Genomic DNA, 25,396 nt, shown 5'->3' with positions numbered 1-25,396 from the left:
TCACCTCTCTCTGTCTGTCTACGGATTGAAATCCCCGAACATTCAGGGAGAGGAGATGCACAACCGCCATGACTGCCAAGAGCACCGACGGCATAACATACAACCTAAAGAGCGCTGCCATGGGCGGCGCTTGACGCGCGCGGCACTTTTTTACTAGAACGTTCGTTAACTGTCCCTTCGGATTCCGATGATTGGGGGTGGGCACGTTTGAAGTCTGGTCGGGAAAAGTCCATATTTTCGGGGTCGTCGGCGCTTGTGGCCTCGCTCACCGGTTGCTGCGTGGTCCTGGCGACGCTCGCAGCTGAAGCCGATGCCGACGCCAGGGTCGCTGATGGGAGGGTGTGGCTGGCTGCTGACGGGAAGCGCGCGTCGTACGCACCTTGAGGAGTCGTCAGCCCTGACGCCTGCCCGCACGTCAAGTCGCCTGTCAGGCGAAGCGGCGTGACTTTGTCCGCCACCTCCTCCAGGTCGTCCGACGTCACGCTCGACTCGTCGCCGCTGCTGCTACTCTCCGTGTTGAAGGAAACTGTGCCGGGTGGCGGCGGCAAGGGTTCCGCGAAAACAGCACCGAACGGCTCCACATCGTTTGAAGGTGTCTCCTCGAGCTGCTCCTTCCCGGGCACCTCCGTCGCGGGGGCGGACTCGGGCTCCCTCGGGCTGCTGGTCGTGGGGTCCGCGTCGGCAACCGACGTCCGGACGGTGGGCGTGCTCCGCGTTTCCGTGACCACGTTGTGCTTGCTCGGTTCTTTCCTCGAGGCGGCGGCCGCCGCATAGGACCGTGGTCGCAGGCAGTCAGCTGTGGCGTGGCTTCCTCCGCAGCGCCTGCAAGCCGCTCCGCATCCGGCCGTGTCGTGGCCGAACACCTCGCAGCGAGCGTACCGCGGCGTTCGACACGCCGCGCCGATGTGGCCGTCCTGCCCGCAGCGGGAACACACCTTCCGGACGCCTCGGTAGTCAAACATGACGCGGTGGCCCTGGACGGTCAAGAAGTTCGGCACCGCCTGCTTCATCTCGATCCGGACCACGCGCGTCCCGTTGCCGACGTGACGACGGCCCTTGAGGACGGGATGGGTGATGTCAAGCACATTGCCGTAGGAGCTCAGTGCCGCTGCCAGCGCCGCGTCTCCCACGAACAGCGGCACACGAAAAGCCGTCACGTGAACCACGGCAGGGCCCACGCAGGCTACTGGGACGGAAGTGCCGTTCACGTTGAAGGCGCCTTCCACTAGCATCTTCTCCGCCGCCGTAGCCGAGGCCAAGGCAACGCAGAACTTCATGCCTCCATGGTGCTGGAGGCTCTCTAGCCCTTTCGGGCCGACAACCGACTCGATGCCGTCGACGATGTCGTCAGCCGTCGCGTCGGTAGTAACTGTAAACTGAAAACAGTGCGCCTTTGGGAGCGGCGCACGGAACACCGGAGGGACAGCAGGTCCCGGGCCTCCCATGACGTCACGGGTGGCCGGCTGGGCTGCTGCTTGCACGAACTTCACGCAGTTTGCCCGAGCACCGGCGAAGGCACGGCGCCTGGGCTGGGAGGCTGGTTGCGGATCCTCCGGGTCGTAGTGGATCCGGGGCCCGCCTGCACTTGTCGAAACTTCTCACGAAGCCAGCGCCGAAAAAACTTCGCTGGCTCTGGACGAGCTCGGGCATAGAAAGAGAAGTTTATTTTTTTCGAACGGAACAAAAATACGAAACAAAACAGTTGAACTGAAGTCTGATCTTTCAAGCACATGCGCAGTGACGCAGCACTGAGCACGTCAATATGGCAGTATGAAAGCCGACACTCGACCGCTGCGCAGGACGATAAAGTATGTCGACCATTTGCGCAAGAACTCAGCCTCGCTCATTGTCAGTGCGTCCACGCATGCTTGCTCAAAGAGGCGCGTGCGGAGGCGCTGCAACTTTGGAAACATTGCTCTTTGCGGACACCCATTTAAGGAAGCCGCTCCACGCTGCCGCCACAAAATGAACATGCCGACACACAAGAGCATATTTGTAAACAGTTCGCGTGAACTAGTGCGCGCTTCGAGGCGGGTTACGAACATTCGTGACACTAGTACCCAAAAGGTGCGCGCCACTACACAGTCGAACATTGCGTGTCGCAATGTTTCTAAGAGACCGCACTGCGGGCATCGGGCGGAGAGCGCCACGCCCCACGCCGCAAGGCGGTCTCTTGTGGGCAGGACCCGCCAGCCTCGCAGCCAGCCGAAGTCCCTGACATCTGCAGGACGCGCAGCTGAGGTCAGTTGGCGCCAGCGTGCCCGTCTCGTTTTCTGGAGTTGTTCGCGTGTCAGCTCAGCTACCGTTAGTGCTTCACACATCCTGGAGGGCGGGGTTTCATCAATATCCAGATCGGGCACGCTGGCAGACAACGACGCCAGTGTGCGACGCACGTTAACGAAAAATACTGGCGGCCGCTCGGCTGTAGGGCCAACCACGTGCTGTGTAAAAAACACATTACGCGCTGTACCCAGAAAGTATGTGAGGAGTGTTCTCCCGGGATAGTCTGGGTTGCGTACAAGATCTCGTACTCTTCGCAAGGCGAGCACATTGCACATAGTGCGGATACAAGGTATACCAAACCCACCCATGTACGATGGAAGGCGCATGAACATTCGGGACACAAGTTCGGTTTTGCCCGCCCAAACGAAAGAGCCACAGGCCGAGGTTAGCCTGCGAGCAAACGTGCGCGGTGGGTTTGCGACGCGGGCGACAAAAAAACATGCGGCTAGGATTGTGGACTTAACTAAATAGCAGCGCTCTGCCATTGAAAGGCGGAAAGTTGACGCCACCGAGAGCCGTTTCTCAGCTTTCGTGCGGAGGTTAGTCCAGGTTTCGCGGGCTACTTCTCCGCTGGCGAGGAATACTACTCCCAGGGCTTTCACTCCCTGTACCCACTCCACCTCGCCCGCAATGTTCGGTGTGAAGGTGCCAAACCTTAGTGCCTTGCTTTTTCTCCTGTTCAATAGGGCCCCTGATATCTCGCTGTACTCGAGAAACAGCCGCGAAAAAGCGGCGTAGCTATCCTCGTCCTTGAGGAAAAGCGACACGCCGTCGGCGTAGGCCGAAACTTTGATTTGGCCCTGGCCAGGCAGAGGGAAGCCGCGTATTTATGGACTGTCGTTAATGCGCCGGATGAGTGGATCCAGGCATAACACGAAGAATGTTGGGGAGAGAGGGCATCCTTGCCTTATGCCCCGGGTGACTGAGAAGGGAGCGCTCTGGTGGCCGTTTACGGAGAGATGAGCGTTCAGGTCTGCGTAAAGTAGGCGCAGCCTGCTGACAATTTGCGGCGGGAATCCGAAGGCTTCGAGGACTCCGAACAAATACGAGTGTTCCACCCGATCGAATGCTTTCGCCTGATCGAGTGAAACAAAACACCCGGTGAAGCCCGTCCTGCTTGCAAATGTGAAGAGGTCTCTAGTGAGTGCCAATGCAGAAAACACAGAGCAGTCAGGCACGCTGCTGGTTTGAGCACGGTGGATTAGGTGAGGCAGGATCGTCCGCATTCTTCTGTTTAGTAAAGATGCGATTATTTTGTAGTCTGTGTTTAAGAGGCTTATGGGCCGCCATGCTTGCGGGTCGGAGGGGTCACCGCCCGCTTTCGGAATGAGTATGATGCGGCATTCGCGGAAAGAGTTTGGACGTAACCCATCCGCGAGAAAGCCGTTGACCATTTTCAGCAGTGCTCCTTGGATCTGGTAAAAAAACGTTGAATAAAAACTTGTTGGAATGCCGTCCGGACCGGGGGCAGAGGCTGCATTCATACTCTGCAGGATGGCGTGCAGCTCTTGGCTTGTGGCTGGTGCGCAGAGGTTTTCATGCAGCTCTTCAGCTACTCTTGGCAAGTTTCCAAAAAAGCTTTGTAGAAGCCCGTCATAACCATCTTGAAGATTTAGCCAACTGTCCGTAGAGAACAGGTTCGAGAAGTGACTTGCGAAGATCGTGCAGATATCGGACGTGGTTTTGCTTTGGGTGCCGTCTGGGATTGTCACGAAAGGCACAGTAGCGGGAGCGAATTCCTCTGCCGTGCCTGCGCGTACGTGTCGTAGCACAGCCGGGTCTGATATAGGCCGCCAGAGCTGGTGTGCACGACTAGCTGCCCGTGATGACTGGCAGAGCAACACGTGGTATCGTGCTTTAAGTAGACTCAGGTAATCGCTCATGGCAAAGGTTAAGGGTGCTCCCCATTGCACTATACGGATGCGCTTGAGGGTGTCATTCAGTGCATGAGTTACCCGGCGTCTGCGGTCTTGACCGGCCGCCACCAGAGCTGCCTGCCAATGAGCCTTGAGTGTGTACCATGAATCAGTTGCAACGAAGCTCTTGCACGATGCTGCCAACGCCGTACGCAGCGACGCCACGCTTTCCGGGTCCGCCAGTAGGCTCGTGCCCATGCGCCACGTAACAGTACGTGGGGTGTCCTCACCAAAGTCGAGCCTAACTGACAAGGGGTGGTGATCGGAAATCACCGGCGTGCCTGCAGGGAACGCGAGAACTTCACAGCTAACGACAAAGTAATGCATCGCAGCTGCTCTCTGTCCTACCGCTCGCGTCGAATATATCCTTGATATGGGCCAGTTTGCGATACGGTGTTTTTCTTTGCCTTTTTTGTCGTAATTAAGGATTTTAGCTGCTGTCAATCGAAATTGCATTCCGTCGTCTTCGCCGTCGTCTGCTCCGTCGTCTGCTCGGACATCCGGGGTTTGGGTGATGGGATCACAGGATCGCAGCTTCTACAAACGGCATGCCAGCAAAAGTATCTAAAAGCGCTTTGGTATTCACAAGTAATAAAAAAATAACATGAAAAAATTTAATTTGATTTTGGTGTGAACACAGTTCAAATATTAGTAATAAAAAAAGTGCATTTGTGGTTTTTTTTTCAACGACGCTAGAGAAACCAAGGGCAAAACTGCAGCCGTCGGCGCCATGTTTAGCGGCACGGCAGTGCGAGCGACGCGTCACGTTTTTATTATTTGGGTTTTCGTAGCATTGTTTGAGTGCTCGTGCGGCGGACATGTGTGAAGAACAGAAGTGTGTTTTGGAAGCCAACGACGAGTATTACGCCCAGTCGACTTTGGTGAATTTGAACGGGTAAAGCCATGAAGAAAGGCAGCGCTACGACTTCTTGTCGTCTGGAGAGGCAACAAAGAAGAAGGGGCGGTTTTACTAAGCCTCGATGAGATGCATGATCTGTGAGTCCCGTCTACGTGTCTTTACTAGTGATCTCTATTCACACGCGTTAATAGTGTGCGCCTATATTGGTATGGCAGTAGAGGCAGTCTGCATGCGGTTGTCTCAGCTATAATGCGTTACCAGAAAAGAACGGGCGTATAGCCTGCATGGCAACTGTTGCTCCATAGTCTCTCTCTCTCTCTCTCTGCATTTAGTACTCGGGTGCCGTGGTAAATAAAAATGCCACCAGATATCACAACAGAGTTATGCGGTCGCTAAATAGCGCTGCGAAAAACTACAGAATATGTTTACTACATTCCAATAGCATATATTTGTGCTACGTAGGAGACGACGATGAGCGAGCAGTGCCACGTTAGAGTGCTCTCGCTAGGCCAGCCAGCTGCGGACAGACAAGGGAACTGACAACGGTCGAGTTTTTTCGCGGCTGGTGCCTATCGGATTGATTTGTGCTGCTTAAAAGATGACGATGAGCGGCAGTGCCGTTCGACGGAGCACTCGCGCTAGGCAAGCTGCGAGCAGAGTGCTCGGTGTTAGTACTCATCGGATTAGTGCTTATGGCTTAATATTTGTCATACAATTTTTTTCGGGGACAAAGATCGCGTGTGAAAGGCTGGGGCATATTCCTTGCCTAGTCATTTGTAAATTTTTATCTGTGCTTCCCCGTGGTACAGAATTTGACACAGTATTATGTCAAAGTTAGATCGTTCTTGCGTCTGGCCTGAGGTGTAGGTGTCGATGCTTCCTCGCCTTCAGAGCTTTGAGAACTGTTTGGGATGCAACTGCGCATTTATTTAGGATTTCAAGCTTTTTGCTATATGCCTCGTTTGTGCGGCCCGCTTTCAAGTCGTTCGTTATCGGTGATGGTTTGTTATTGATTTTCACTTTCTCTTATTTATTCTTGGTTGACTGCCACCAGCTGTGCTGCCGGCGATTCTCCGCGCTGGGAACTATTTCCAGGCACGGGACCCTACCCACAGACCTCGCTGCACCACCCTCACCAGTTTTCTTCGGTATTTGTTCCCTTGCCCTTACTTGCGTTGCCACTAGACAATTTTTTTTGCAGTTTTTATTTGCGTGCAGATTTGTTAAATGCAATACCAATTTTCGTTTCGTGCTGTGATGTGAGATATCGTGCTTCTTACTAATGAATGCATGCCTTTTCCATCCTCTCTTGTCATTTGTGCAAAGCAGACTGCTCTACTGGTCGCTACGTTCAATTTAAAAATACCTTCGATGCTGGTGCAAGGCACCCTTGTAGTAATTAACTAAATCCTGTGCATGGTATATTCGAATAGTTACGCTCTTTTCATCATGCATAAAAATAGTGGTATTCCAGCCTGCTCATCTTTCAATGTGGTTGTGACAGTCATGTAAATCTACTCAAACAATGTATATGCGTGCATCATATACAATCTGTTCATTTCTTTTGTCATGGTTCATCTCATTGCTTTTTGTGTTATTATGTTAATACCTTATTCTAATTTATGAAGCAGTAGACAATTTTTTCTCTTGTCGTTCATGACATTGTTACGGCCACTGACAACAGTTGCTCTGACATATTTATTCGCAGTTGCCAGCTGCCAGTATCTGCTGGGCCATTCGTGCTTCCGGCTTTTGGCTGTGCCATCTCTCCTCAGCTGTTTGTCGTAGGTATTGTTTTCCAGTGATGCATACCTTACCTGCCTATTTAGAAACATATTTTAGACATAGGCTCACAGCTGGGTTTAGAAATGCATGCAGAGCTCTACATGCACTTAGCAGCAGAACCTCCTTGTATAATCACATGAATCAGATCCTGAATTACATGAATGTAATTGCATGATCTGTATGAAATAGTCGCTCACGTAGCTTTTGAATCTGCTGCTGTTAACATAATGGAGTTTTCACTGCTTCAGGTGCAGTGACTATTTCACACATGTTGCCTCTTATGCATATGTGCCCTTTAAAATGGCCAACATATTCCTTTATCCCTTTAAAAAGCGTTGTATTCTATCATGATGCTTTTCAAGTATTTCTGGTGTGTAGACCAAAAGGTTACTCAGTATTCTAACATGAAGCGGGAACTGAGTTTGTCCAATGTCTTCAGAATGCCTTGCCAACTAGCCTCTCATCACACACTTCTAGTTGTCTTTATCACGCAAAGTATTCGTAGGTTTCTGCATTTTGTTAGCTGACAAATATAAAGCAAGGAAGCAGGGTTTTGTAATGTCCATGGGGCATTCTTGCAAAGTTCAGTGTGCATGTAATTTCTTTCTTTTCATGCAACATAAAAGTCTTTCCTTAGCACTCATGTTTGAGTGAAAATAATGAGCACTTCACCACTTTAAAAATGAAGTCCATTTTGCTGCTACACTAAATGATAGCTGGCTGCAGCTGTCATGGCATCGAAAATTCACTAGGTAATATTTACACCTATTCATGATGCTTCAAGCCACTTGCATGCCATACAAACCTCTTGAAAGTACAGAATCCAGCGGTTTCACCCTGGAGGTGTAGTACTAAAGCGAAAGTAATACAAGCAACAGTTGATGATCTGCTCGGGCAACAGGGTTCCAAGAGTTTCAGAAGGGCAGTGGGAGTCCGAGCCAGGTGGAGTTGAAAAATTTGACCAGTAGTGGACAGGGATCCTGCGGTTTGTGGAGGACACAGGCAAATTGGAGACTTATGGAAGAATTTTCTTACCAGCCAAAAAAGATGCATACACAATAGAGAACCACACAGGACAAGGGCTGGTAAAAGCCGTAGTCCACTATGGTTCCCTCTTGTGTATGCGTGTTCTTTGGCTGGTAAAAAAATTCCTCTGTAAGTCTCCAATTTGCCGGTGTTCTCTACAGACTGCAGGATCCCTGTCTGCTACTAGTCAAATTTCACTACTCCCCCTTGATTGGACTCCCATTGCCCTTCTCAAACTCTTGGAATCCTGTTGCCCTAGCAGATCATCAGCTGTCGGTTGTATTACTTTCGCTTCAGTGAAATTTGACAAGTAGCGGACAGGGTTCCTAGGATTTGTGGAGTACACAGGCAAACTGGAGACTTATAGAAGAATTTTTTTACCTGCCCTTGTCCTGTGTGGTTCGGTTTTGTGTATGTGTCTTTGGCTGGTAAAAAATTCGTTAGAATGCCATACCATCAGGCCCACCATTCAGCCTTGTTTATGGAGGATGCCGCAGTCTTCTTTAAGTGCACTGCTCTGGGCATGGGAGGCAATGTATACGGCTCTTTGTTTTTCGGTAAAACCTGGTTTCTCCGAATTGTTGCACCCCGAAAAGTTTCTTAAAAATCAGCTCAACTTCTGCATGCAAATGTGCCTGAAAGCAAGTGTAATTTGCTGGTGCACAAAGGTCATGAACCATTGGTGAGTAGTGGATGTCTCGTATTTCCTCTGAGGTATATTTTAAACAAATGATGGTTATTTTAATTGCTGTGTAATGCTTTTTGTTCTTTGTTCAGTTGCATATAATTTTAGATTTGGAACTACATGTGCTGACTGGTATTTCATTGCAATAATTATACCCATAATAAGTCAGCCTTGTTTGAAGGTATAGGTACGCGTTTTGTACGGGTGATTTGCAGTCAGAATGGTGGATGAATCTTCTGTGAGTTTTCTTCAATGGAGCAAAGGCAACTGGAGTGACTGTTCATGTGTCACTCAGCCAATACTTCTCCCACAGGACCAGCAAGCTTCTGAGTATCTATGGCTCAATTATCGGGGCTGAAATTGCCCTCTGAGGCTGCCTGCGTTGACCTGTGCAAGACTAGCTGCTCGGAGCTAACAAGCATTTGACACCATAGAACTATACACAGTCGTTCAGGGGCCGTGAGCAAATAATTGTTAATGACGTATTGGTAAATGACGTTTACTGCAGGAAGCTAGTGTGAAATGAGGCTAATTGTGCTTGCTGAAAATGCTGTTTTTTTAGTCAATGAAACAATGCAAAGCTCATCAAATTTGTTACCTCTCACTAATTCCTCAATTTTTTTTTCAGTTGCAGGCGACCAAGAGTTGCGTGGAAGTCGAGCAAGCCACCGAGTTGCGTGCGATTTGGGCCAGAAACCATGAGCAGGCTGCGAATATTTCAAATCACCAGTGGTTACATTGACTCAATAAAGCAAGCTTTTACTGTAAGTACAGTGTTTTTGGCACTGCATTGCTTTGGGATGCACGCACTCCGCTGACTGCTAGCTGTGCAGCTACCCATGTGTATGCAGCAAAATTGCTTCAAGAACAATAATGGGGTATAGCAAACAAGACACAAAATGGACAAAACGACAGACTACAGGACAACAAGACATACTACAGGACAACAAGACAGACAACAGATACGACATGCCAAAAACATGACAGACAACACAACAGACTACAGCACGACAGGACAGACTACAGCACGACAGGACAGACTACAGCACGACAGGACAGACTACAGCACGACAGGGCAGACTACAGCACGACAGGACAGACTACAGCACGACAGGACAGACAACAGCACAACAGGACAGACTACAGCACAACAAGACAGACAACAGATACGACATGCCAAAAACATGACAGACAACACAACAGAAATTTTGTGTTGCAATCCTGTTGCGTTTTTTGACTGGGAGATATAAAGAAAGTGAGGACGAGCAGAGTCGATAATTTGCAGAAAGTAAATTCGAAAGCCTAAAACCTGAACTGGCCTGTCTAAGAGCTTCAGAGTAAGGCTAGCACTGAAGATTATTCTATTGTACAACATTTGCTCACATTTGGCAGATATTAAAATACAGCTTAGAGGACGTCTGCGCCCATCCAACATCGAGTATTTGCCAATCACGGCCGGCAGGAATATTGGTTATATGGAGCAGGCTACAGCTCACACATTAAAGTTTTTAAAAGCTGTGTTCATATTAGCCCACTGCTACTATAAGATATTGCTTGAGATTCAGGCGCTTTCGAGGTAACGAAAAAATAAATTTCGGACATGTTTTCCTTGGTTTCATATGTTGTTCGTTTTCTTGTGGCGTTAATCCTATTCGTGGTGGAGCCACTTTGCCTACCACTTATTTGATTTGTCGAAGAAAACATACACTCGCCAAGGTTGAAAGAAAACAAAAAGAATTGACGTTTCGGCGCCCGTACGGGTGCCTTGATCACAAAGAACCGAAGGACGGGCAGGAGAGCTATACAGTATATGGGCGGTTTTTTTGAAGGTGCACAGGTATATCTCTGGGAGATTGCCACGGGTCCGGTTAATCGTGTTTGGCGTGGATTGAATGCACAATGATTCTATGAGAAGGCGTTTTGGTAATGATTTTTCCTTTGCAAGTACACGTGCTGCGTCCCAGTCGATGGTATGGCCGGTTTCTTGGTGTTGTTGCGCTAAAGAGTTTGAGTTAGATTTTGCTTTGGCGACGTCATTTTGGTGCTGTTTGAGCCTTGTCTTAAATTTTCCTGTTTCTCCAATATAGGAGGCGTCACAATCACGACAGGGGATCTTGTAGACCACACCTGGAAAGATATCGAGGTCAAGAGGATCCTTGACTCGCAAGAGTCGTTGGCGAAGTGTGCACAACGGAACGTGGGCCACATGAATGACATAATCTGAAAAGAACCGAGCAAGGGTCTCACTCACACCATGGGCATACGGAATCGGTACCCGCTTCTTTGCGCATGCGTCAGTTCGGATAGTCGGAGCAGAGGCGCGTCGTTCCTGGGATCGCTGTATTTGGGCTGGGTAGCCGTTCCGTATCAGGTCTTGCCTGACCTGTTTCACTTCTGCTGCCCTGCGCTTAGGACTTGAGCATATCATAAATGCGCGGTTGAACAGTGACGCAGCGACTGAGCGCTTGTGCCCGATGGGATGAGATGACTGAAAGTTTAGGTACCTTCCGGTGTGAGTGGGCTTACAATAGACGGTGGTTTGCAGAGAATGCGGTGAGCGTTCCACGAGGACGTCGAGGAAAGCGATGTGGCCACCCACCTCCTCCTCTAGGGTGAACTGAATGCTTTTCTGGAACATGTTTAGGTGCGCTAGAAACCTGTGTACGTCTCGCCGGTTGATGACACAGAAGCAGTCATCTATATAGCGTACAAAAAACTGCGGTGGGGGTTCGAATGAAGCAAGTGCTGCGGATTCTATTGATTCTAAGGCAAGGTTAGCACATACTACAGAAACTGAGGCACCCATTAACTGACGTACGGGTGCCTTAGGGTGATCAAGGCACCCGTACGGGCGCCGAAACGTCAATTCTTTTTTTTTCTTTTAACCTTGGTGAGTGTATGTTTTCTTCGACAAATCAGTATGAATTTTCCTCGCCAGACGGGATTCCGTCGAACCCTAGACTCATTACTCTCCGCGAAAAGTACGGGCCGCCAGCCGTAACAAAGATTCGACAGTTCGTCGCACTCAAGACGAGGCTTACCTCATTCCAGTGCCACCTACGCTTCAACCTCCGATGCAAGAGGCATGGGGTGGTCCCGAAGTCCATACGTCTACCAATTCTGGTATGTACCCAGTTTCGGAAAAAAGTTATCGCTCGAGACGAAAAACTTCTACTACAAGCGAGAATTCTGGAGACAAAATCAACGATTAAGCGTCTGGAGAACGACATCTTCGCTCAACAGTCACTAGAACGTACCCTTGCTATGGACGCTTTTGATGTCCTGCTCTACGCGATTAGTGTGGCAGCGAACACTCAGGAACAAAGACAGCAGAGTCAAGAAACGAAGTTCCGGTTGCTCCTAGAGCGGCAGACAACACAGACAGCAACAGCATGCGTACACAACCTGTCTTCGTACAAGCTAGACCAAGCTGAACTCTCGCTTCTTAACAAGGGGCTCAACTTCAACGCTGGGCCCGTCCCCGATGCGAAAAGCATAACATGAGCCGTTGAGCTAGCAGTGCGAAAGATTGACGCCAGCCTACGCGACCAAGCACGTTCTGGTGCCATCGGAGCACTTTCAAAGTTACCAAAAGAAAAAGACAGCGCACTCCCATGCCCTGAACAGGAAGCCCTCAAAAGATTACAAAAGAATGAGGCAGTCGTGACCCTTCCGGCCGACATGGGGAATGCCACTGTGGTGTTAGGTCGGGCTGTATATATAGAAAAGATGTCGGCACTTTTGGAGGACAAAAATACCTATGCAAAGATAAACCGGGACCCGACCAGAAAGATAGAAGCTGAACTTCAGAAGCTTCTCGTTGAGGTATTCAAATACGTCCCACCGTCCGATGGTCAATATATATACAACAAGCTTCTGTGTCACAATGACGCCGCTCCTGCCATCTACGGCGTGCCAAAAGTGCACAAGAAGGGCACACCGCTCCGTCCAATTGTGGACTTTACACGGTCCCCGTTGAACAAGCTCTCTGGCTACCTTTACCGGGTGTTGGCCCCTTTAGGGGGAATAACCGCTACGCACGTCCGGAATGCAAGCGACTTCGTCCAGAAGCTGAAGAATGTGCCCATTGACAACACCCAAGTAATGGCTTCTTTCGATGTGAAGTCTCTGTTCATATCTGTGCCTGTGGATGTTGCGGTGAAGTGTTGCAAGAAAACCCTGAACGAAGACGCACCTTTGCCTGAACGTACCCCGATAGAAGCCGACGACCTCTGCCGACTCCTAAAATTCTGCCTCTCCAATACTTACTTTACCTTCAACAAGAACTTCTACAGACAGACTTTTGGAACAGCCATGGGTGCGTCAGTTTCTGTAGTATGTGCTAACCTTGCCTTAGAATCAATAGAATCCGCAGCACTTGCCTCATTCGAGCCCCCACCGCAGTTTTTTGTACCCTATGTCGATGACTACTTCTGTGTTATCAACCGGCCAGACGTACACAGGTTGCTAGCGCACCTCAACACGTTCCAGCAAAGCATTCAGTTCACCCTAGAGGAGGAGGTGGATGGCCACATCGCTTTCCTCGACGTCCTCGTGGAACGCTCACCGCATTCTCTGCAAACCACCGTCTATCGTAAGCCCACACACACCGGAAGGTACCTAAACTTTCAGTCATCTCATCCCATCGGGCACAAGCGCTCAGTCGCTGCGTCTCTGTTCAACAGCGCATTTAGGATATGCTCAAGTCCTAAGCGCAGAGCAGCAGAAGTGAAACAGGTTAGGCAAGACCTGATACCGAACGGCTACCCAGCCCAAATACTGCGATCCCAGGAACGACGCGCCTCTGCTCCGACTATCCAAACTGACGCATGCGCAAAGAAGCGGCTACCGATTCCGTATGCCCATGGTGTGAGTGAGAACCTTGCTCGGATCTTTTCAGATTATGACATTCATGTGGCCCACGTTCCGTCGTGCACTCTTCGCCAACGACTCTGGCGAGTCAAGGATCCTCTTGACCTCGACATCTTTCCAGGTGTGGTCTACAAGATCCCCTGCCGTGATTGTGACGCCTCCTATATTGGAGAAACAGGAAAATTCAAGACAAGGCTCAAACAGCACCAAAATGACGTCGCCAAAGCAAAATCTAACTCAAACTCTTTAGCGCAACAACACCAAGAAAACGGCCATACCATCGACTTGGACGCAGCACGTGTACTTGCAAAGGAAAAATTATTACCAAAACGCCTTCTCATAGAATCATTGCGCATTCGATCGACGCCAAACGCGATTAACCGGACTCGTGGCAATCTCCCAGAGATATAACCTCGCACCCTTCAAAAAACCGCCCATATATAGCTCTCCTGCCCGTCCTTAGCTTCTTTGTGATCAAGGCACCCGTACGGGCGCCGATACGTGAATTCTTTTTATTTTTCCTTGAACCTTGGTTAGTGTATGTTTTCTTCGACAAATCATTAGGAAATTTCCTCGCCGGACGGGATTCCGTCGAACCCTAGACTTCATTGCCACTTATTTGAGGCAGGCTGACAATGTCCATACATGTATACCGCTGAGAAGCGGGGCGGTACGTATTTTATTTCTGAAGATCCGCGTTTAACACAGATATTTGCAAGTGTCTCTCTTAATTCTAGTTCCAGCGCGCGACACGTTCATAAAAGTAAAAAATGTTATTAGCAGTCATTGAGAATGACCTTAAGCACTGGAGTAACATGCACAAAAAAGAAACACAAACACCTGCCCTTACCATCACTTAATATAGTCTGCGAAGGTGATCTAAGAAATGATTTTCCGTGACTGACCTCTGGCAGTCACAGAATTTAGAAATGGCACACAAAAAGGTGACTCATATTTTGCGTAGAGCGATCTCTATCCTTCCACTCGCAACCTGCGTTGTTTGAGCAAGATGGAGACAATGCAAAGGTTGAGAACGGGGCAAAGGGAACGCTCACCTATAGGTACCTCCGTTTAAAAAGCAAAACATCGCAAGAAATGTTTTACGGTGTTCATATGTGGATTACGTGCCAAGCCCACTAATGCGGCAATACTCAAGCGTGAGAAATTTAAATATTGAATGGCGTCTGTAGAAGCCTCCCCTATTCCAAGCCCCTATTCTACTCATTTTTGTTATCGCCTTTCTCACCTTACATAACAAACCGAAAACAGAATACCATGCCGGCAGTTTTTAAACGCTGTCTAAATTATCTGCAACTTCTATTAACAAATCTCAACTTCTGGAAAGACGGCCTGTGGGGCGAGTTGTTGTATGACTGAGAAAACTGCGGCACAGCGATAACTCGAGAAAGAAAGGGACAACAAATACGCTTATTTCTTCCCATTTTCATTCTTGGGTTGCCGTCGTTGTGCCGCAGTTTCTTCAGTCATCCCTCCTCCCCCTATCTCTCTCGACATGAGCAGCAGCAGCATCCAATTTCGAGGCATTTTTAAACTGGCAATGTTGAGTTACAAAGTGCTATCCGCTGTAATCTTGTGCTATTTCTTCCTGTGGTGTTTTTTCAGTTCACAACGCCTATCAGCAACGCCCAAAAAAGGGGATAGTGTTATTTTTTACTTCTCGAGTGTATTAACAGCTGCTGCAATTCTAAAGCTTGTCTAGAAGTTCGAAGGGCTCTGATGCATTTGGTCGATGTGCTGAAACGTTGCAACCTGAGACATTGCTGTTTTTTCGGTGCTGCCTTACCGAGAGTCGCTATTTATTTGTGCTTTCTTCTTTTGTCGCGCTGTGCCTCGGTTCTGTCGTCTCATCAGCGCTCTGCTGATGACGTGCTCCTGTATTGTGTTCGGATATGTCACCTCACAACACCCATTATTAGTGCCCGTGACACGGGACGGTATTTTTTATTTTTTGGTCGAGCGTTGTAACAGCCGCTACAGTTGAAAACCGGGTACCGGAAATTGCAGGGATGCAGTGCGACGCTGTAAGCCGATGGGAAGATTCAATTTCGTACCCATATATTCCAGTACATTTAATTCTCTCTTTCTCCAGCGCTACAGGGACGCTTGCGAAAATGTGTGGCTTTCTGATTTAACGTCATATTTCTTTTAAAGTTGTTTCACGAGAAGTGGAAACAGCATAAAAATATTTTTTTTGTTAATTTCCATTGGTTATTTTGAATAATAATAATGCACAGAATATTCTGCGCGCCAATGGAGAGTTTATTTTCTTGGGAACGCGAATAGCTGGGATGAAAAATACAGTGAACCATGCCGTAGCAGAAGCAGCGTTTATGCGCGCAGACACTTTTCTCGACTTATCGTTCACGTGAAAACCATGACATAAAAGCCGTGATTATTTTTGTTTATATATTTATTCGTACTCTCAGCTTATGCCAAGACAGGAGTTGCGAGTGTTGAACAATATAAAACACTATACACAGCTACAATGTACAATCAGTCATGGGACAATTCACTGCATAGCATTTAGGGTAAAAAGCACAACATAACAGAAACTCATCACGACTGGTTTCCTTCAAACTATTCACAAACGAAAGCCACAAATGCAGCGGGAGTAAATAGTCAAAAGCAAAATGCTAGTACGTCAACACGTCACCACCTCAGGAGGAATACACAGGAGGGTGGTGGTGGTGGTGGTGAAAAACGTTTATTTTCCCGATTTTACAAATTTTTTTTTGCGGCTTCAGATGGAGTCTTCCATCTTATCATCAGGGTCGGTTCTCCTAGTCCAGGGCTCCGCTGAGGGTAGCTGCCCTGCGTGCACGCCTTACTAGTAGTTGTTGGACTTTCAGGATTGTGCTGGATAGCATCCTCTCCCTCTGTTGCGCACTCGGGTTTTCAATTATGAGTAGCTTGTCTATTTTCTGGCATGCCCATGTGGTATGGTATAATGTTGGTTTGTCTCCACATCACGGGCACTCGCTCTTGTACTGTGTGGGGTAGATTTTACTTAGGATGTTCAGGCACGAGAATGATCGAGTTTGTAACTGTCGCCATGCTACGGCGTCTTCTCTATTGAGTTGTTTGTGTGGGGGCGGGTATTTTTGTTCTGATCCCTCTGTAGTAGTTAAGAATGTCCGTATAGCTTTGGTCTACCGGCTCGGGTTCCTCAGCGGGATCGGGAATATTGGATGCTCGTTTGTTGCGTACCCTCGAGCTATCCTATCCGCCTCCTGATTTCCCGTGATGTCGGTATGTCCCGGCACCCAAACAATCGTGTGTTTGGCCTGGTTGTTTTCGGTTTTGCCACTTGAGCGGAGAACGCGGAGTGATACGCATAAGAACACGCTAGCAATTTTAAACAGTAGAATGCCCCAAGCAGGTGCAAACAGCAGACAATATATTGTAAGAAGGATTAGGACCAATTGACATGTTATATGGTCAAAAAGATACGAGTTCAAAACAGTCACAAATATTTCTTATTATTATTGAAATATAGCTTTCGCAGGTGGCGCATGAAAGTGACGACGTTAAAGTGTATCCCGCTGGCTAGCTGCCAGTTTTGTCACTGGGCCTTCATTTCTTTTCAGTATGTGGACAATCAGTGCGAAATACTTGCAGTTGATCTCAATATCCCAGGTCAACAGCCCTTTACTGTAACTAACGCATATTTCCCTTCAGGTGTGCAAGACACTCAGCCCCTTGACTCATTGATGTCTAGCAGTACATCTCAGGTTTTATTAGTTGGGGATTTTAATTCGTACCACGTGATGCGGAGGTTTAAAATAGATTGTTTCGGCTCTAGACTATTTGATTGGGTTTGCGACAACAACATAGTCTGCAATAATTCAGGAATGCCTACATTTTTACGTGGTCTATGCCGCTCTGTGTTAGACTTAACTTTTTCCTCCCCAGGAGTCTCTGTCACGTCTTGGGCGCCTGTTGACTGCGCGACAAACAGTGATCATCTACCGATTAGTTTCAGGGTTGAGTTTAAATTAACTCTTCCCGAACGACAACAGGGCACCTTCATAAATTACGGTCTCTTTAAAGACACTCTCAAATCAGCTCTCACAATCGATTCGGACCGAAACACCACTAAAAGTTCTGAATGCAAAGCAACACATATATGCACAATGTTGGAACGCGGAAGGCAAAAGTCTATATTCATTGTCACAGGATCCAAGGATGCAATCACCAATAATTAGTGTAATGCAGAGTGCACGCGTGCCTATAGACGGCAGAAAGCAGCCTGGAAGAAACTCTTCCTAAATCAATGCCCAAAAAGTTGTTTGGATTACCAGTATGTCGCAGCAATATTTAAGCACACTAACTCCCGCGCGAAGGAGGGGTATATTACAAGTCATTATGATATTCTTTTTCAGTCAGGAAATAAACAGGCCTTGCTTAATTTTATGAGAAGGAAAGTGATTCCACCGGCTGTCAATATTGAATCCCTCGTTCAATCCCCTGCTGACATCGCTAAGGCCTTAGAGAGAATTGCGGATGGCCTAGAACATCGATTTACATCTGCACTCCATTCTGCACCTACATTCTCATGCATCTCAAGTGATTTCATTGAGGTCACTATGCCTGAGCTTTTGCAAATTGTTCTGCGCCTATCACCAGCGGCTCCTCGTCCCGATAAGGTCACTACATCTATGATTAAAATTTTGTTTACCGAATCTCCTCAAGATCTATTGGCTCTGGTTAACCATTCCCTTAAAGGTCCATGGATACCCCATGAGTGGCGTCTTGCGGAAATAGTTCATCTACTTAAAAAACAAGGAGAGGGTTTCACTTCTGACAACATACGCCCAATTTCATTAACATCGAATTTAGTGAAATTGGTGGAGCGGGTCCTGCTTCGTCGCATCATGTATTTCATTTCTGCAAATGATATCTTGACTCCTTGTCAAGTTGGTTTCAGGCCTAGCTGTTCGATTTGGTGTGCTCATGAAATTGCTTGAGAGCCGTATGAAATTAGCTCGCAGCACTAAACAGTTTGCCGCGCTTGTCACTCTGAATATCAGTAAAGCCTACGACAGCGTCGAATACTCGATGCTGTTAAACAGATTACAGGACCTTAATTTCCCAAACTATTTCGTAGCCTGGATCTTTGCTTTCCTGGAAAACAGAGAATTTTATTGCTGCCGAAATGGTGTTTCTTCAAGGAAATTTCGACAGACAAGAGGTGTACCGCAAGGCTCAGTTCTTTCCCCTGTTCTTTTTAACATCTTTCTAAGCTTCATTCCATGCATCCATAATGTTACAATTTGCGTGTACGCTGACGACATCGCATTTTTTGCTTCTGCAAAAGATATTCACTCTCTGTTTCAGATCTTGCAGGATTACCTCAATATTCTTGACAACTGGTTAGGAAATATTCATCTGTCCCTCAATGTGAACAAATGTGCCTTGTTGGTCTTCCCGGTTTCTCATCCTGTAAATATCTGCGTTGCTTATAGAAATCATATAATTCATCAGGTTCAAACAGTGAAGTATCTTGAAGTGATATATGACTCTACTCTTTCCTGGCAGGCTCACATTGAGCAAGTTTCTGTAAAAGGAGTTCCCATTGGCATCCTGCGTCGGCTTTGCAGCGCTAGGTCAGGGGTGAGAAGGCACACACTTCTGCTGATCTATAAAATGTATGTCCGCCCAATTTTGGAGTTCGGATGTGTTTTATTCTCAGGAGCTCCTGCCTATAAACTTCGCCCGCTTGTGCTCTTGGAGCGTGAGGCGTGGCGCCTTTGTTTGGGAGTTCCAAAGTATGTAGCTAATGTCCTGCACCTTGAGGCGCGAATTCCATCTTTATTAGCCAGATTTCGCCTTTTAACAGTTCAAACCTTTTTAAATTTGTTCGACTCTCCTCTCCACACATCCAATGTAATATTTCTTAGTCAACCCGCAGTCTTTTTAAATGCATACTCCGCAGATATGTTCCGTGCAGTCTCTCCTCGATCCCCTAAACATTAAGCTCACAGATATCCATCCACTGTATAGCGTCTCACCTTCAGTCGAGATTGCATTTGATAACATTTTCTCATCGAATGCCAAGCTCCAGCCCTTTCCTGTCCTTCACGGTTTGTTACAGGACCACCTAAGGTCCTTTCCTTTTCATATTCTCATTGCTACCGATGCCTCGCAGGATCGTGAAAAGGCAGGTGTGGGCATTTTTTCACCTGCATTGGGATGGTCCTTTTCTCTCCGCCTCCCTGACTTCACTTCAATTTATCTAGCCGAATTATTAGCTGTAATTCTAGCCTTACGTAAATTAGATCCTGCCGTTTCCCAAGTCATGGTTATGACGGACTCTTTATATTTATCTTTATATTTATCATTATCATTATCTTTATCATCATTATGCTGCACAAGATCGTTCACACGTCATCTGGCATTCAGGTACCCTTCACATTTGTGTCCTCAAGCGCACGTGCAACCCGACGGAACCACCCATTAAACATTGTTCCCTTCAAACCACATATAGATTGTTTTAAATTTTATTTTTTCCTCTAACTGTTGAAATTTGGAATGGATTGGACGGCTCAATTCGTTTATTGCCAATTGAAGAGTTTGTTGTTCAGTTGCCTGACAATTTGGCCTGTTAATCTGTTTTTAATACTTCTGTATTATCTATCTCTATGCTACCCATGTTATTTGTTTTTACTAATGTATTTACCCACTCCTGCTATGTCTCTCCTCAGAGACAGCAGTATTTGTAAATAAAAAAAAATAAATTTGCTTTTCATTATCATCACCCTCTGAGTCTCGGACATTACGCCTATTTAAGCAGCTGATCCCGCTCCATCTAAATTCGGGGAGGTTGCTTTGGGTACCGGGTCATGTGGGCATTCAGTTAAATGAGGTTGCTGATTCATTAGCAAGGGCCTCTCTCTGTGGCCCAATAATTGCTGTCCTGCAAACCTGCGCATATACAGCTGCGGTGAAGTTTCGCAGTTATACAATATTTCAGGAATTTTCAGCCTCAGCGCTTACTTCATCTCCCGAATATCAGCACCTTCTGCACCATTGGAGTAGCAAAGACTGGAGCTCGCACAGACTGGAGGTCTCTTTCACGCGTTTGAGATGCCGAGTTCCTCCGCTAAATTTCTACCTTCACAGATCTGGTCTGGCGGTTTCTCCACTGTGCCCATTTTGTGCCGAGCCTGAGACAGTGGATCACTATCTGCTGTTCTGCCGCCGATTCTCTTCTTTGAGGAGGCGCCTATTAAAAGTTCCATTTCACCAGCTGGGTCTGCCTGTGTCCACTGAGGTTGTTCTTTCCTTTGGCGCTACTTCGCTTGGACGGAGCATCAGGTGTGCGCGCTGTGCACTTCAAAATTTCTTCTACAAACACAGCGACTCCCATGCTGATATTAATTTTATTTATTTATTTTCTAATTGTGTTCATTTTTCTGATTATCCAACAGTTCATTTGTTATTTTATTTCCTTAATTTTTTTCTGTCTCTCTTTCAGTCAATACTAAATTGAACCATTCCATATGTTGCATTAAAATTTGCACATAAAGCCGTCGTCCCATCTTCGATCTCCCAGCTAACAGAACCCCTTTCGTTGCGTCCTCCAATCTGTCAGACTATACCCTATTAATACTCCTTTTCCTCTAACAATGCTAATCAATCCAACAGTTCACCGCCTGTGTCTTGGCCACTCCCCCGTAGTGGGTATGTGCCATTCTACTTGAGGCCAACCAACAGTATGCAACTTACTCGCACCTAATTATACTGAAAGCTTATTTGTGTTCTACAAGTTTGTGACTTGTACTAGAGACAACATCATATAAGGTTGCTGTTACTAGGAGCAGCTTAGTAATGCATACCTGTTGTGGTTGTGCTCGTTACTAGGTTTTACTATAAGAATTAGTAATGGTTACAGGTCGAAAGCAGGTGCTCATTACTAGGCTTTTCTTGAAAGGTTAGTTACGAGCACTAGCTCTTCCACCTAGTAACGGGGGCTACCATTTCATTTACAACCTGCCGTTACTAAGAGCCTACCAAGATATGTGAAAAGCACTTGCTAGGTTGGCCTTAGTAAGTAGCACGTCCTTTATTTAAGAGTGTATAGTAGGCCGCCGCTTGCATTACAGGTCGATGAGTGGATGCCCTGCCAAATTGCAAAGGTCCGTCCCCGAGGGGTAGGCCTTGGTTTCTACGGCTAGCACGGTGCACAGGGGGGTCGACTAGCGAAGGACTGGAGCCCTAGGTATCAGAACCAGTATGAGACATATGCCCAGTGTCTACACCAAAATATCTCACGGAGCCGCCGCGGTGGCTCATTGGTTACTGTGCTCGGCTGCTGACCCAAAAGACGCCGGTTCAATCCCGGTCGCGGCGGCTAGAATTTCTCTTGAGGAGAAATTCTATAGGCCCTTGTACTGTGCGATGTCAGTCCACGTTAAAGAACCCCAGATGGTCGAAATTTCCAGAGCCCTTGACTACGGCGTCTCTCATAGCATGAGATGCTTTGGGACGTTAAACCCCATAAAACCAAACCAAACCAAACCAAAATATCTCGCGGATAACTCGGGGTACTGCACCTTACTTTCCCCCACAATAAAATTTCGGCCTCAATACGTCATCGTCGTAACCCTTTTCACGTTTACGCTGGTGTTTCGTTCTACACGAAAGCACCGCTCTCTGGTATTTCGCTACTGTCATTCCAGCGGAGAAACGAAGATGCGGCAAAGTTCGCCAACTTTTCCTTCTCCGTATTTTTGGTTTTGTACAAATTCTAGCTCTGCCTCCCAAACTTTCAAAAATACTCCATACCCTGTACATGAGTGCGTTTGTATCCGCTATGCACCCTGGCCAATCCCCCGTCGTGGGTGTGTGCCATTAAGCCTGAGGACATCATCATCATCATCATCATGTGCAAAGAAGACGAGACGCATTCAGATCAATTCCCCCCATGCGGGTATGTGCCATGTTTTAAGAGGAAGAAGAAGAAGAACCGCGTTCAGCCCTGTACACCCGGTTTGTTCCCTGCTCGAAGGAAATTCCTACCGTGGAGCGTGGCGGCGGTGACGAGGCAGCCCAGCCCACGAAGCCTCAGAACCCGGCCGCGGACGGCGGCACTCAAGCATCGAAGAGCGAGCTCAGCGCTTCAGGCGAAGAGAAGCATATCAACCCAGAGACGGTGAGCTTCAACTGCGAGTTCCACGAGAACGCGCTGCGCGGTCGGGGCGACGCTTTTTTTGAAAAGGCGCGCCTCACTCCTATGCCGTCACGAGTGAAGCCCTTTTTCTTGGATGACCAAGATTTCGTCCCTGAAGAGCTGATAATCGGGCGCCTACCTGAGAACGTCTACATCGCCGGTGACCTGGGACGCCATGGTTACGTGTCTCGGTGCGCGCCGGACCTTAAGCCTACTGTGACAAGCCAGCCGGTCGACCCCGAAGACAAGAAACTGATAGTGACGGTGACCTTCAACTCCAAGTTCCACAAAAACGGGCTGCGTGGTGCCGGCAGTGCTTTTTTTTTAATTGGCGCGCCTGAGTCCTATCCCGTCACGAGTCAGCAACTTTACTTTGATGACCAATATTCCGTCCCTGAAAAGCTGAAAATGTGAGGCCTCCCCTAGAACGGCTACATCGCCGTTGACCTGGGACGCCACGGCTACGTGTTCCGGCGCGAGCCGGACCTTAAACCTACTGTGACAAGCCAGTCGGTAGATCTAGAAGACAAGAAACCGAAAGACTGATTGTATGATTAAACCACAATATAAACGTGTCTTCTAGTTGCCCACTGCTAATAAGTTAGTACATGAGAGAATGTGTTCGGCATTTGTGCTGATATCCGGAAAGCTCGCATAGTGAGGTTTGCGGTGAGGATTAGTGGGATGAGGAGAGCGGACTTGTATCCGCTGCTGGAGTGGCATATGTTACATGGGTGGACTCTGAGCAAGACATGAAGCCGTCACAAATGAAGCATTAAAGGGGGCTTGTTGCGGGTAAGCAGCACTGAAACATTCAGAAGCAAAAAGAGGTATAATCATTGGGGTGCGAAATAGGTCGGTACGCGTTTCGCTCTACTCGCGCGAGAGCTTACTGTGCATACCTGCATTCTATTAGGCTTGTCTTTGAAGAAAAAGGCTGAAAAAGGCGCGCTATCTTTCGTGCGTCCTTTTTTGAACTCATTAAGGGCGGAAAATAGGCCAGTTAGCTCTGCTTTTTGCCTCCCAAGAACACGTATTTGTGATAACCGCCTACGTAAGCGTTTCTGTTCTGCAAGTACAGGGCTGCGATTACGAGTTTTTATCTTAATTTTTAGACTCTGACGTCTAAACGACGACACCGCGAGACGCTGACCGCGGAGTCAAACAATTAGCAGCGAGGCTGCGGTAGCTAGTAGCAGGGCTCCACCCAGGAAGCGTTTAGTTGCACAATAAGAAACCGTATGCTAACGTTTTGCTGTAAACACGCCGTTAATAATTTAAAGAATGTTTTAGTTTGCTAACGAACTATGTTTCAAACTCAACAACATGAAGCAAAAGAAGAAGCGTCATCAATTTTGGCAATTCGGTTTGCTCTTCAATCAGTTTTGCTGCCGTGAGGGTGCGCTTACGCTGGAAAAGCGTCGGCTAGGTGGTGTGAGCTGCCGCCTGATTCAAAGAATTAAGCCTTATCCCTCCACCCACATATTCAGCCATCGTAAACAAGGCAGCCAGAAAAAAAACCAGCTGATTCATGGAGGAAAGAAGGAAAAGAGGAGAGGCTGCTACGTCACATTTTTTGAAGCCGGAAGCGAGGGCTCCGCCATGACACTTGGCCGTTTTCTCAGCCAATGGCATGCGAGCGCAGCGAAGATCAACGCGAGCGGCGCGAGCAGACGATTTCGCGCCGCGCCAGGCTGTCGGCAGCTGTCAGACACGGCGGAAAGTGAGACTTCTGCTCCCTTTGAGAACAAAGACGCTGCGATGCCCAGCTGCTGCGTTCCTGGATGTTGGTCGCGCACGCCAGGACAAGAACCGGCCGTCACTTTCCACACGTAAGTATACTGCATTTTGTTTTCGTATTTAATTGACTGCGTAATGAGTAAAATGCATGCTCGCAGAACATAACGCACGACACGGCGTGAACGTGGTATGCGTACCGCCCCGGCCTTATTGGTGGCTCTTTGTCCGAGTGCAGTGAATAATTCTTTTCAAACATGTTTCCGAAAGATCCAGAACGAAGGAGGCAGTGGACTGATGCTGTTAGACCAGGCCAAAGCGACTGGGAACCAGCAAAATGGACCTGCGTATGTTCAAAACATTTTCTGCCCCAGCACTTCGATCGGATGTCGCCGCTCGTAGCTCGTGTACGCGCGGATGCCGTCCCCCTTCAGGTGAGGAACCACCTCGATACATTCTCAAGAGATTGGAAAGAAATGCTCTTATTGAGAAGGTATATAGCTTGACTGCATGTATGCTTTCAATATGACGTTGTAGGTGTTCATGCAAGAAATAGAATGATTTGCGAATAAATGGCTTTAGCTAGACGTTATGATCGAGTAGCGCGGCTACAGTATTCCCGCACGGATAAAAAGTAATTGAGTCATTACTGCTTAACTGGCTGCGGTTTATATATGGCTCTGATGAAATTGTGCTTACTGTACATGATTATTTATTTATTAGCTTACGCACTCCCTCATTAGAAGAAAATAAAAAGAGATATTTGTCATCTGTAGCATCGAGCACACCACAGTTTCTTTGGGGCATCATTTCCATTTGATATTATTACTTGTAGTGTGAAATGTTTGCGCCTAGCAGTAATCTGTATGGCGGTGCATTTTTTTGTTATCTCGGCCATAGCGCCTGGGAAGTGTCACTGTTTTATAACTAAGATAGCACTGTGATTCCTTAAAAGTATAGTTCATTTACAAAGGAGATCAGAAAGAAGTTCCATAAGGCATAGAGCACCGTACGTATTTGCTCGCGTAATTTGCGCACGT

At 47.7% G+C, this 25,396-nt stretch overlaps 1 long non-coding RNA gene across 1 annotated transcript; it reads left to right on the top strand.

Annotated features, from left to right (window-relative positions):
- Nucleotides 1-4,548: 4,548 nt before the first annotated feature.
- Nucleotides 4,549-9,322, top strand: LOC149356444 (uncharacterized). Its single transcript, XR_016289813.1, has 4 exons — nucleotides 4,549-5,195; nucleotides 6,113-6,206; nucleotides 6,767-6,842; nucleotides 9,183-9,322. It is a non-coding gene; the product is annotated as an uncharacterized LOC149356444 (long non-coding RNA).
- The last annotated feature ends 16,074 nt before the right edge of the window (nucleotides 9,323-25,396 follow it).

This window comes from Amblyomma mixtum, chromosome 3, assembly GCF_055824585.1.
Source record: "Amblyomma mixtum isolate Tamu chromosome 3, ASM5582458v1, whole genome shotgun sequence".
Taxonomy (NCBI): Eukaryota; Metazoa; Arthropoda; class Arachnida; order Ixodida; family Ixodidae; genus Amblyomma; species Amblyomma mixtum.
Note: the sequence above shows the minus strand (reverse complement) of the source record. Positions and strands in the feature narration are given on the sequence as shown.